This window comes from Rhineura floridana, chromosome 5, assembly GCF_030035675.1.
Source record: "Rhineura floridana isolate rRhiFlo1 chromosome 5, rRhiFlo1.hap2, whole genome shotgun sequence".
Classification (NCBI taxonomy): domain Eukaryota; kingdom Metazoa; phylum Chordata; class Lepidosauria; order Squamata; family Rhineuridae; genus Rhineura; species Rhineura floridana.
The window spans coordinates 49,640,296-49,652,395 of NC_084484.1; the positions used below are offsets into that span (position 1 = coordinate 49,640,296).

General features: G+C 39.0%; 1 long non-coding RNA gene across 1 annotated transcript in view; it reads left to right on the top strand.

Moving 5' to 3' along the window:
- Positions 1 to 12,100, top strand: part of LOC133384850 (uncharacterized) — a 39,773-nt gene that overhangs the window by 25,230 nt on the left and 2,443 nt on the right. The window contains exon 3 of the long non-coding RNA XR_009762721.1: positions 1,653 to 1,737. This is a non-coding gene — a long non-coding RNA (uncharacterized LOC133384850). The remainder of the gene's footprint in view (positions 1 to 1,652; positions 1,738 to 12,100) is intronic.

A 12,100-nucleotide genomic window follows, 5' to 3' on the forward strand; every position in this document is an offset into this window, starting at 1 on the left:
TTACTGAAAGCCAAAAGCGAAGCTGCAGAGAAACTGAAACGGTTTATCACAAAGATTGAAGTGCAGCATGGCGTAACTATACAACGAATGAGATCAGATCAAGGGGGAGAATTCATTGGACACTCATTAACTGAATACTTAGATAAAAAGGGGATTAAACAGGAGTTAACAGCCCCATTTACTCCGTACCAGAACGGGTTAGCCGAACACTGGAATAGGTTGCTGCAGGACTCGATGAGAGCAATGCTGTGTGACTCATCTTTGAATAATGGTTTTTGGGGAGAGCAGAGCTTGGAAAAGTTACTTTTTTGAACTACAACTCCCATCAGGCTCAGCCAGCGCCTGACTGGGGCTGACTGGGGCTGATGGGAGTTGTAGTTCAAAAAAGTAACTTTTCCAAGCTCTGGGGGAGAGTGTGTTCTTTATGCAGCATACATTCAGAACAGATTATTCCATAAGGCTATTGGAATCTCTCCTTACGAGAAATTATATGAAAGAAAACCCAGGTTACAACATTTAATTCGATTTGGTGCAGAATGCTGGGTACACGTTCCTAAAAGTAAAAGGCCAGGGAAGCTGCAAAAGAGAGCAAACAAAGGGTTCATGCTGGGATTTGAAAACACATACTACAGGGTTTGGATGCCAAAACAAAGGTCTGTAGTATTAAGCAGAAGTGTGCAAGCAATAGAGCAGGATTGGGAAGAGAAAACATACGTGGATTTGGGACACACTGATGTTAACAATGCACAAGAACAGGCTGACACAGTACCAATAAAACAAGAAGAAAAAGACAGCAGTAGTGAAACTGACTCCACAAGTGATAGCTCTGGTAGAGAAATAGAGGAAACACAAGAATCAGAGGAAACACAGGAAAAAGTAAAAGTACGTAGGTCAGAGAGAACTGCCAAAGGAATTCCACCAGAAAGATTTCGTATAAACACCATAAAAGGTCTAAACATTGGTGAATGGAAAAGATGGGATGATGGGTTTCATGAAGATTAAAATGTTATGCTAAATAAAAGTGATGCTGATGTAAATATGACATGTAACATAGAAACATACTGTGAAATGTAATGTAATGTATACAAGTAATGTTGAAATGCTAAGGAAGTAGGCTATGAAAAAATAGGTGGGGGATGTTGGCAAGTAAAGGGTTCCTGACTGTATTTTTCATAGCAGAGCAACAAGGCCAAGCAGCTGGAGTCCGTGCAGGTCTCAAGGACGCGTTTCCAAGACAACCAGTTGGCCTTATCTATAAGACTGGGCGGGTTAGCCAGTCGTGTGTGGGGGAAATAGTTTGTTAGCAGAGAGAGCTTGACTTGGTGTTCTGAAACTTTTCTTGTCAGTAAAGTGACTCTTAAAACCTTTTGCTTGTCTGTCTGGCTGATTGCTTTAAATGGGATCTAGCCTGTCACTATCCTACCCTGGGCATTCCATTGGGCACCAATCCATCTACACATCCAACAGTAAGTCAATATAATGTTGTACCAGTCCTTTCCTTTGTTCCAGGACGGCCACTCTACAGTCACTTACAAAATATTCCCTGACTGGCTTTTGAATACTGACTATCAGATTTGTGTTATGTCACATTGGAAGATAAGCAGATGCATAACCCCTGGTGTTGTGGATAACATTATTATATCTTTTAACAGCATTGCCAGAGTAAACATGGGGACAGACTTCACATCCGGGCTGATCTCTGTGTTGATATCTCTGTTACATAGCCTTTTGTTGCTGGTGAGTAGCTCATTTTAGGTTGGACTTGTTTATAAACAAGCACAGACCTACCACCCAAGCTCTGTGAGAAGGGTGTCGTTGTCTAGAATAGGCTGTATAGATGATTGATGATACAAATGTAAGTATGTGAAAAAGTAGTTGGGATCTAAAACTGCACAATATAATTGCTGCAACAGGCATAAAAATTGTTAAGTGATTCACCAAGACCCTCAGCAATTTTCAAGGGGTCTGTGAGGGGGGGGGGAAGCTTGGGAACCATTGGCTTTTTGTATTCGCACGTTACAGTTTTAGATATACATGTACTGAACATTTAGATGTATATCTAAAATACATCATGTGTATTTTCATTGCTTTAAAAGGAAATAAATGGTAGTGAACTTGATCAAAGCTGCCCTCTTCCCACAGTAATGGTAGCCTAGCTATTGTGAATACTAATCTAGAGGGGGGAAATCATTGGTGATACTTGATCAGACTGAAGAGTAAAAGTAGTGGTTAGAAGCAAGGCTAGGCCTGAGGGATGAGCATGAAAAGGGATGTGACCAATTTCCTGGCAGAAGCTCAGCACAAGGACAACAGGAAGAAGTTGAGAGAAAGAAAAGAATGCTGAATAACTCTCGGTGGAAGAGTAGGCAGGCCAAAGGGGGGGAGGGGAGCCTATCAGAACAGCCAGATGCCACATCTTTCTCTTTAAGAAGAGGCCCACAGAAGCAAAGTGCCTTAATAAATAAAATAAAATAAAATGGCTTAATCACTAATTCACAGCACTTTCAGTCAAACATGGATGTCTGTGTGGCACTCAGTAGGAGCAAACATGCCAGCACTACCTTTCCTATTTAATTATTATTTAATTATTTAATTATCTTTTTCCTTCCTCTATGATATAACATATTTATGTTTTTGTTTTTCAACGTAAGTCACTTGGATACCTTTTAGGTAACAAATGACTAATAGGTCCAATTTATTACAGTATTATTGTTGTTATCATCATGTCAGTCTGAAAAAGGCTACAGTTGGCTCTAACTCTCTGCAGAGACAACGTGTTCTACAAGCTATCTCAGAAGGAGGAGTCTATAGCCAGCAGCCACCCCCCCCTTGGAGCTGTCCAAAGTTCTGCTCTTGCCTGCTCTGCTTGGAGTGGACTCAAGTTGGACAGTAGCTTGCTTCCTTGTGGGACTCAAGCTCCCAAGGAAGTGGCTAACCTTCCTTGGGAGGTTCCTGATAATAACCAGGACAAACATATTCCTCCCCAACCAACTGCATGTGCTCCCTTGGGAAGGCTGCTTCCTCTTACGTTAAGAACTGCAGTCCTAGCAGCCACTACTAGCCACTTTTAGACTACTAATCACTTTTTGAATTGTGAATGAGCTAAATGTCCTGACTCAAGTTATGTCCTGCTTCTCAACACACACCTTTTGACAGGAACTGTTAGACAGCTGGGAAGAAAGAAAAATTATGAATTTTCCTCTCTCACACACAAATTACTTTTCCCAAACACAGATCGTGTAGCAGCATGATCATTGTGGTGTCAGCCAGATAGTCCAAGGAGGGCTTTTCTCCACAGATGGATCATACTTTTGCTAAAGAATATACATGTCTAAGCAAAAAGGTATATGCTATCAGTAACAATTTGTCTTTATTTTTAATCTTTAGTTTCCATATTACCACATATAGAACAATATTTACATCTTTAAAAAGTTAATAAGAGTGTCCACCAATCTTAAGACTGCAATTCAGTTAACTATTGCATGAGTAAAACTCATGAGTAAATTTCTCTCTTGTACATTTGCATGAGTAAATTTCTCTCTCTGCCCTTTGATCCATCATACCTTCTTATTAACTTTCTCCCCTGAATCTCATCATTGTCTTTGACATTTAGTCTTGAATAGTTTCTTCTGTGGTTTTATTTCTGTATCAATTTTCCTTAACCTTTAGAAGACTTTATGAATCACTTATGTTTATATTCTCCAGGATTTTTTAGAGCTTTGCCTATCAAATGGCAAACACTAAAAGCTAATTTTTGTGTGTACATCTGTATGTTTCGTCTAAACGTAGATTAGTATAATCAAGAAAATATTTAAATCATCTATTTAATTAATAGTTTTCACACTTAACATGTGCATCTTGGTTCAGGAGCCTACAGAAGGTATAAGTTAACATTCTTCATAATAAATCATAGAATCATAGAATAGTAGAGTTGGAAGGGGCCTATAAGGCCATCAAGTCCAACCCCCTGAGCAATGCAGGAATCCAAATCAAAGCATTCCTGACAGATGGCTGTCCAGCTGCCTCTTGAATGCCTCCAGTGTCAGAGAGCCCACTACCTCTCTAGGTAATTGATTCCATTGTCATATGGCTCTAACAGTTAGGAAGTTTTTCCTGATGTCCAGTCAAAATCTGGCTTCCTGCAACTTGAGCCCATTATTCCATGTCCTGCACTCTGGGACAATCGAGAAGAATCCCGGCCCCCTCTATGTGACAACCGTTCATGTACTTGAAGAGTGCTATCATATCTTCCCGCAGTCTTCTCTTTTCCATAAATAAATCCACAGATACATGCATACATACATACAATCTGATTATAATAATAATAATAATAAAATTTTATTTATGAGTCGCCTATCTGGCCGAATTAACAGCCACTCTAGGCGACGTACATCAATACAATAAAATACAATATAAAACAATGAGAGCCACAATCAATAATTAGACTAAACACTACACTTCTGATTAATAACAGTATTAAAAGCTAACCCACCCCAGGGATCCCATAGGCCTGCCTGAACAGCCAGGTCTTCAAGGCTCGGCGGAAACCTATCAGGGAGGGGGCATGGCAAAGGTCGAAAGGAAGGGAATTCCAGAGGGTGGGTGCCACAATCGAGAATGCCCTCTCTCTAGTCTGCACCAGCCTCGCTATTTTAACTGCTAAAAGTCTAAAAGCAACTCATAATGAAGCAGAAGTTGCAATCCATATATTGGGGCAGGGGAGGCCTATTTTATATGTGGATCACCACATTTCTGAATTGAAAGCTGCAGGATTAACCACTGCCTTATCTCAATCTGCATGTACCCATATGCCTGATATAAATTTCTGGTTTCTATCCACCTATATTGTTAGAAGATGTGCAGTGAAGGTTGAAGCTCTCCGCCTATTGTACAGACTTGTACTCAATCCTATTGATTAGGATTAAAAGCATCTTGGAGTAGCTGCACAATTTTTATTTTATTTTATATTTAACAGAATTTCTACATTGCTAAATTGTAATGAAAACCTTTAGACGATTAACACAAAATATAAAATACACATTAAAATAGTCAATAAAGGTCAAGATTAAAGCAAGTTTTTTTAAAAAACAAAATATAATAGGACTTCCGGGAAGGGTGACTTAGCCTGTGCCTGCTTTTGAGACGGGCTCCTGCCTCAAAAGAAGCTTATTCAGATATATCAGTCAGATTTTTTCTTTTTTTGACTGATTAAACTTCTCCCGGGTAGGGAGAAACGAAGAGATTAACCTCAAAGCCTATTTTTGTTGGGACGACCAGATCTCATTAATTTATGGGACGAGGTCCAGCCGACGAAGGTGGGACGGATTTTTAACAACAAGCTCTATCTGGAAAAGCGAACGTTCATCTTATCTTCTAAGAGAGAACGCATTAACAGGCAAGCACCCTTCTTTCTATATTTTTCTTTTACTTGACTTAAATTGTTGCTGTTTAAAAGAGATTTGCCAGATTGATCGGTTTTTGACATCTCACTGGGGAGCCATAACTTCTCTCTGCTACTCACTAATTAATAGCTTATCTCTGTTTTTGTTGCAAAAAGCTGTCCTGGATTTGCATTCTAAAGATATACACAGAAGAGGGATTTCTATTCCAGATTTTTATTTTGAAGAATATTATATTGTCTGAGACTACTCTCTTTTTGGTCTATTTTATTTTGACGAATCTGTTTTCTGACGACCGCCATTAATTGTTTCGATCCTGGGAACTGCATTTTGTTTACTTAAGCATGGAGAGATAAGGCTGTCTGCTCTGTTTATACTGTGATGTCACCAAGTTTGGAGTATTAACCCAATTGTTGCTGAAATAAGAAGTGGTTTTCCTATATTTTTCTTTTAAAATGGCAATTAAGAAAGTGGCTGAGAAGCTGGAAATAACTATGTTTCAGAAAATAATGGATGAGATTGAGATAACGAAACAAAACCTGCGACAGGGTTGTAAGGAGCTGAAAATTGAATTGAGTAAAATGAAGCAGGAGATTAAAGATATAGGGGTCCCTGTGAGAGAGGTGACCCTGGAAGGGGTCCCTGTGAGAGAGGAGACCCCGGAGATTGGAACAAACGTGGAACAGGAAAAAGATTTGGAGTCTATGGACTTTAGAAACAAAATCTATTGTTTGGAGACACAGGAGATTAAAGACATAGGGGTCCTTGTGAGAGAGGAGACCCTGGAGACTGGAACAGGGGTCCCTGTGAGAGAGGAGACCCTGGAGACTGGAACAGGGGTCCCTGTGAGAGAGGAGATCCCGGAGATTGGAACAAACGTGGAACAGGAACAAGATTTGGAGTCTATGGACTTTAGAAATAAAATCTATTGTTTGGAATTCAATGTTATCTCTGAAGAAATTAATGAAGATTCTAGAGATAAAGTTATCAATGGCATGGATAATCTTCTGGACTGGAATGATGGGATGGAGCCCAATATAGAGAAAATCTATGGAATTAACTGCAGCCATGTGACAATGGAAAAACTTTCAAGAGATGACCCAGTGTATTTTGAAAAAAAGAACAGAGATATGATTTTACAGCAGTATTTCAGCAACCTATTCAGAATGGATGGCAAGAAAATATTTGGGATAGAGGTAATTTCCATCAGACTCTTACTATATGACTATGGCTTTGACAGCAAGATTATTATGGAATACTGATAATGGAAGATTGGATACTGAAATTACTGGACTTAACAAGACTACTGAAGATGGAAGATGGAAAATGGAACTAATAGGGATAATAGAACAATGGCTACTGAAATTACTGAACCTAACAGATTCTGATGTGATGGATTAATTGAAATGTTTATTTTGACTATGGTTATGACAATAAGATTATCATAATTAGTAATGAGATGGATTAATCGATATGCTTATCTGGAAAAAAAAATTGATAGATATATTTCTTAAAGAATTGAAACCTCTCTTTGACTTTTTGTGGAAAGAATAAAGTAATGTTTATGAGATTTGATGATTAAGTAAGATAACTACTGGAGGAAAGTGATTTTATAATATGACTTAAGAGACAGGATTGTTATATATTATAGACTTATAACTGATTTGATCTTTGACAAATGGGAAGTCAATATTTTACTCTTTATTTTTTATTTTTGTTTTTTTTTTCTTTTTTTCTTTTTGTTTAACTATTTTTGATTTTGTTTTTTGTCTTTGAATGTTTTATGATTTTGTCTTGTATGCTTTATGAAAATCTGAATAAAAATTATTGGAAAAAAAAAATATAATAAACACAACAGTTAAAATATACATTATAAACTAAAATTACAAATTAAAATACATGTCAGCTTTACATGTCTTTACAACAATGTTGTAACTTGTGCTATTACTTTGGCACTAGCAGTCAATTTTAGGCACAGCATTGATGTAGCCACCTCAGCCTTTGCTGCCTTAGGCTGCAATCCAATACATGTCTACTCAGAAGTAGTATTGGATTGTAGGCCTTAGTGTCCATGTCATGTGCCCTTTTCCCCAAACTTCACTTTCAGATCACAGGATTGCTCATGATTTGTGTCTATATAGAAGTCCCGGGACATAATCTGAAAACACATCATGTACCAACCTTACTGAAGCTAAGCAGGTCTGCATATGGTCACTGCATGGACAGGAGGCTGCCTGAGAACCCTCGGGTATATGTTAGTGTTCCTATTACTAAGCTAACTTCATTGTGTTAATGACAAAATATGCTTCAACATAATTAAATGATCCAGGTACAGACAATATGCTTCACTATTAAAGTCACTGATGATGATGGACTGCCTTCATGTCGATTATGACTTATGGCGACCTTATGAATAGGATTTTCATGGTAAACGGTATTCAGAGAGGGTTTACCATTGCCCTCCTCTGAGGCTGAGAGGCAGTGACTGGCCCAAGATCACCCAGTGAGCTTCATGGCTGTGTGGGGATTCAAACCCTGGTCTCCCAGATCATAGTCCAACACCTTAACCACTACACCACACTGGCTCTCATTAAAGTCATTAGTAGTTTATATATCTTTTTAAAGGAAAAGTATTCTAAAGGCTTTTCTTTAGTATTAATAGAAATGTAACACCATTATTAAGATGTCAATAACCATTTTTCTGCAAACTATGTACTACAAGTCAAAACTGAGTCTAAACTTGACTACAAACAACAATTAACATTCCACAGAAATGTATGTATATCTGCATCTGTGTAAGTTGGGGTGGGAGACATAAAAGAGGACTCTTGATGAGCATGCTATTTCAACTATGCAGTATACTAAATATTTATTCTTTTTCATTAGAATCTATTATGAAGAGGATTCCCTCTTTTCTCTTAAGAGTTTCTTCCTCAGGCTCTTCAACTGGCCCAGCTGCAGGGGCACAATTGGGCTGAGGCTATGATCTCATGACAGAGGAGATTGGAAGCTTTTGCTTTTTGTTAACTAAGATTTGCTTTGTCATATGGAGTGAAGAATTGCGTTTAACATTAACCGTAGTTAATTTCAAATAAGACAATTCCAAACCATGGGTAACAAAGCTGGCTTACTGAAACTAACCTTGGTTATATTAATCACAATTCCAGGTTTGGATAACACAGCAAACCATACTTATCTAAAAGTCGAAACGAAAGCTTCCAGACTCCTCCTTTGAGCCACGTGGCAGAGGAGAGGGGAAGGGGAAGTGCATGAGCCCAGGGATCACTGTGGCTTCTACACATTACACTTAAACCGTGGTTTAGCATGACACGTAGACACAACCATTGTTTTGGATAGGCAGACCGGGGTTGAATTCATAGTAACAAAAAAGATATGTTGTAAGCACAAACAAACCCTGGGGAACTGTGATCAAATTATCTGTGCTGCATCCTGGTGCATTAGGAGAGTTAAATAGATACTTTTATTTGTCAATGCAGTATTACATTCTCACAATTTGGGAGATAAAAATGTTAGGAGTTCATTAGTTCAATTTCTTGTTATTATTCAGCTTGCATCTTCATCATGCAAATGAACTAGATGGTAGAGAACTTTCAATAATATTTTGATTAATAATGAAAAGGAAATTGATGTAAAGATTTACAAGAATTGAAAACAATTAATTCCATAAAAGATTTCTGCATGCATCTGGAAATACAATAACTCTGACAAAAGTATTGTAGCTTTCTCATTTAATTGCTTTATTGTAAGTTGGTGAAAATCGTCTCATTTAAGACTTGCAAACAAATTTCCCTAAATGTGATCCTTTTTTTATGAATGCTGTTCAAGACTGGCACTTATATTAGGCAAACTGAGACAACTGCCTCTGAAGGTGCGAGGGCAGCAAATCGGCGCTCCCAGGCCCTGCTGATTTGCCTTGCCAGTCAACCTATCCACCCAGCTTCTGCCACCTGCTCTGTTATTGTGGAACTCTCCAAAGCACTTTGCTCTGAGGAAGGGTTTTCTTCTTCCAAGTGAGGCATTCTGGGCAAAGTGGCCTAGGAGTGTGCCTGTGCTACCACCACTTTGCTACAGCGACTAGACGGTCTTTTTCTTTCCAATTTAGTTAAAACTAAAACTAAAACGGAGTAGAAAAAGAAGGCCAAAGAAGAGATGGATTCATTCCATAAAGGAAGCCACAGAACTTACAAGATCTGAACAGGGTGGTTCATGACAGATGCTCTTGGAGGTCACTGATTTGTAGGGTTGCCATAAGTTGTAATCGACTTGAAGGCACATAACAAAAAACCTAAAAGAGAATTTCTAGCCACCCTAGAAAAGCATCAGTGGTTCAGAAGTAGATAGAGAGGAGGGGAAGGTGGAGAGCCTGCCAATAATACTGCAGTGTATGAGGACAGAAGTGGAGAAGCAGCAATGGAACCACTGGTCCATCTCAGGCAGGAAATGATGTTTGCAGTCCTGGTGCTGTTTGTATACATAAGGCTAACATCTGAAACTGAACTGCAGTGTACCTCAAGAAGTTGTGTTTGTTCTCACAGTGCAATTCCATACATGTCTATTCAGAACAAAGTCCCATTGAGTCCAATGAGGCTTACTCCCAGGTAAGCAAGTATAGAACTGCAGTCTCAGTCACTTAGCCATATTGACTGCAGTTAAACATTATATTGGTACCAACTACTTAACTACTGTTGAAGCTAACTAATTTCATTCTGTCTTAAATCTTGGTTAAAAGGGAATCTGAGAAATGCATCTTTATCTACTTATTTCATTTATGAATTTCTTCCCATAAAACATCCCTAACCAATTTAACAATAAAAACATCAACAATAATAATTTCATATACAATAGAGATATACACTGGGATAAAAATATCCTCTTAAAAGACTTGTTTGAAAAAGGCCTTCAATAGATGATGAAAGGACAATAGATACAGAACCTATCTAATACATAACAGCAGAGAGTTCCAAAAGATGCGATGCCACATTAAAAGCCTGATTCCTACATCATATGGAATGGACCTCTTGATGAGATGGTATCTGTAGGAGGCCCTGTCCAGAGCACAGTGATCTTTTAGGTACCCTGGTCCCAAGCTCTATGGGGGTACACAAGTACCAACTTAGCCCAGTAGCTAATTGGCGACCAGTTCAATTCTTTCAGCAGTGGCATAACATGATGGTGATATTCTGCTCTAGTGAGCAGTCGAGCCACTGCATCCCAGTTGTGATTCATCTGTTGTAGCTCTGGACTTTGTTATTGTGTGTTTGTGTATGTGTTCCCCAGTCCTAAAATAGAGGCTCTCTATTTGAAGTGATTCTGTTTATATTTTTAAAGGAGATGTTTAATTTATCTTTTCCAAATATAGTGGACCCTATCCTCCATACAGGCAAGCAAGAGGCATTAATCAGAGTTCAAGGACACATTCCAGCTGGGCAAAAACACTCATGGAGGGTGCAAACCAGTGAAGAGTGTGGCTTGGGGAGAAGAAGCATAGCAAGGGAGGAGGTATGGCCTGGGGAGTCTTGAGAGACAGACAGAGAGACTTAGAGAGCCTCATTTGCCCCCCAAACCTGAGGTTCCCCAGCACTGCAATGAAGGCTTTCTGCAGCAACATCCCTCTTAAATAAGGACTACATGCCATCAAGAATGCTCTCCCTTATTATACCAAATCACACCTAGCCATCAAGCTTTACCAGTTTGTTCTCATCCACCATTATTTCAAATTTGGAGACAAGAGTGTGTCTCCAGGTCAATGACACTGATATGGCTCTACAACAGCCTTTCCCAGCCAGTGTGCCTCCAGATGTTGTTGGACCACAATTCCCATCTTTCCTGACCATTGGCAATGCTGGCTGAGGCTGATGGGAGTTGTGGTCCAACAACATCTGGAGGCACACTGGTTGGGAAAGGCTGCTCTACAGTATGCCAACCTATCCAAGGTAATACTTCCCCAGTTCCTTTCCTCAAAGGCCTTTCTTCTATCTGAGATACATCAATGACTTCTGATTAACAAGATCCACAGGAAGCACAGCTTTGAAAATGTTTACCAGGACTTCCACCTCATTATCAACCTGACCTTAAACCACTTCATACATCAATTCACTTTCTTGCCATCACGCTGCACCTATGCGGTGGACATATAAGCACCACCTTGTATTAGAAACTCAGTGAATGCTATACATATTTTCATTTGTCCAGCTTCCATCCACAGAACACCTTACGATCCAAAATCAGAGCCAATTACTATACTGTATTAGAAGTGAACGTGTTTCTTGGACAGGGTCTTATGGCAAAATGGTTTATATCATGCATTGTTAAAATTACAATACCTAATCATTTGAGTAACAAAATAGATCAACAAGACCAGACTGGTACTTAGGAATAGCCCAATATAAGGCATGACTTAAAAAAAAAAGATAGATCACCACTAATTTAAAACCACTCCAACTTTTCATTAATTGTTTATAGCCCATGCTGGACAGTAATATCTCACTCTCACAGGCTTTAGGCAATAGGCGTGATTTCACTGACAGATAGCCACCTAATCTAGAATGGCCAGCTTCAAGAGCCCATATATAAGAGCCCATATATAGACAGCATTATTATTGGACATTATTATCATCAGAGGCCCATATTCCAACATTATATTTGGGGTCGCCAAACTTTTTCCACCAGTGGGCACATTT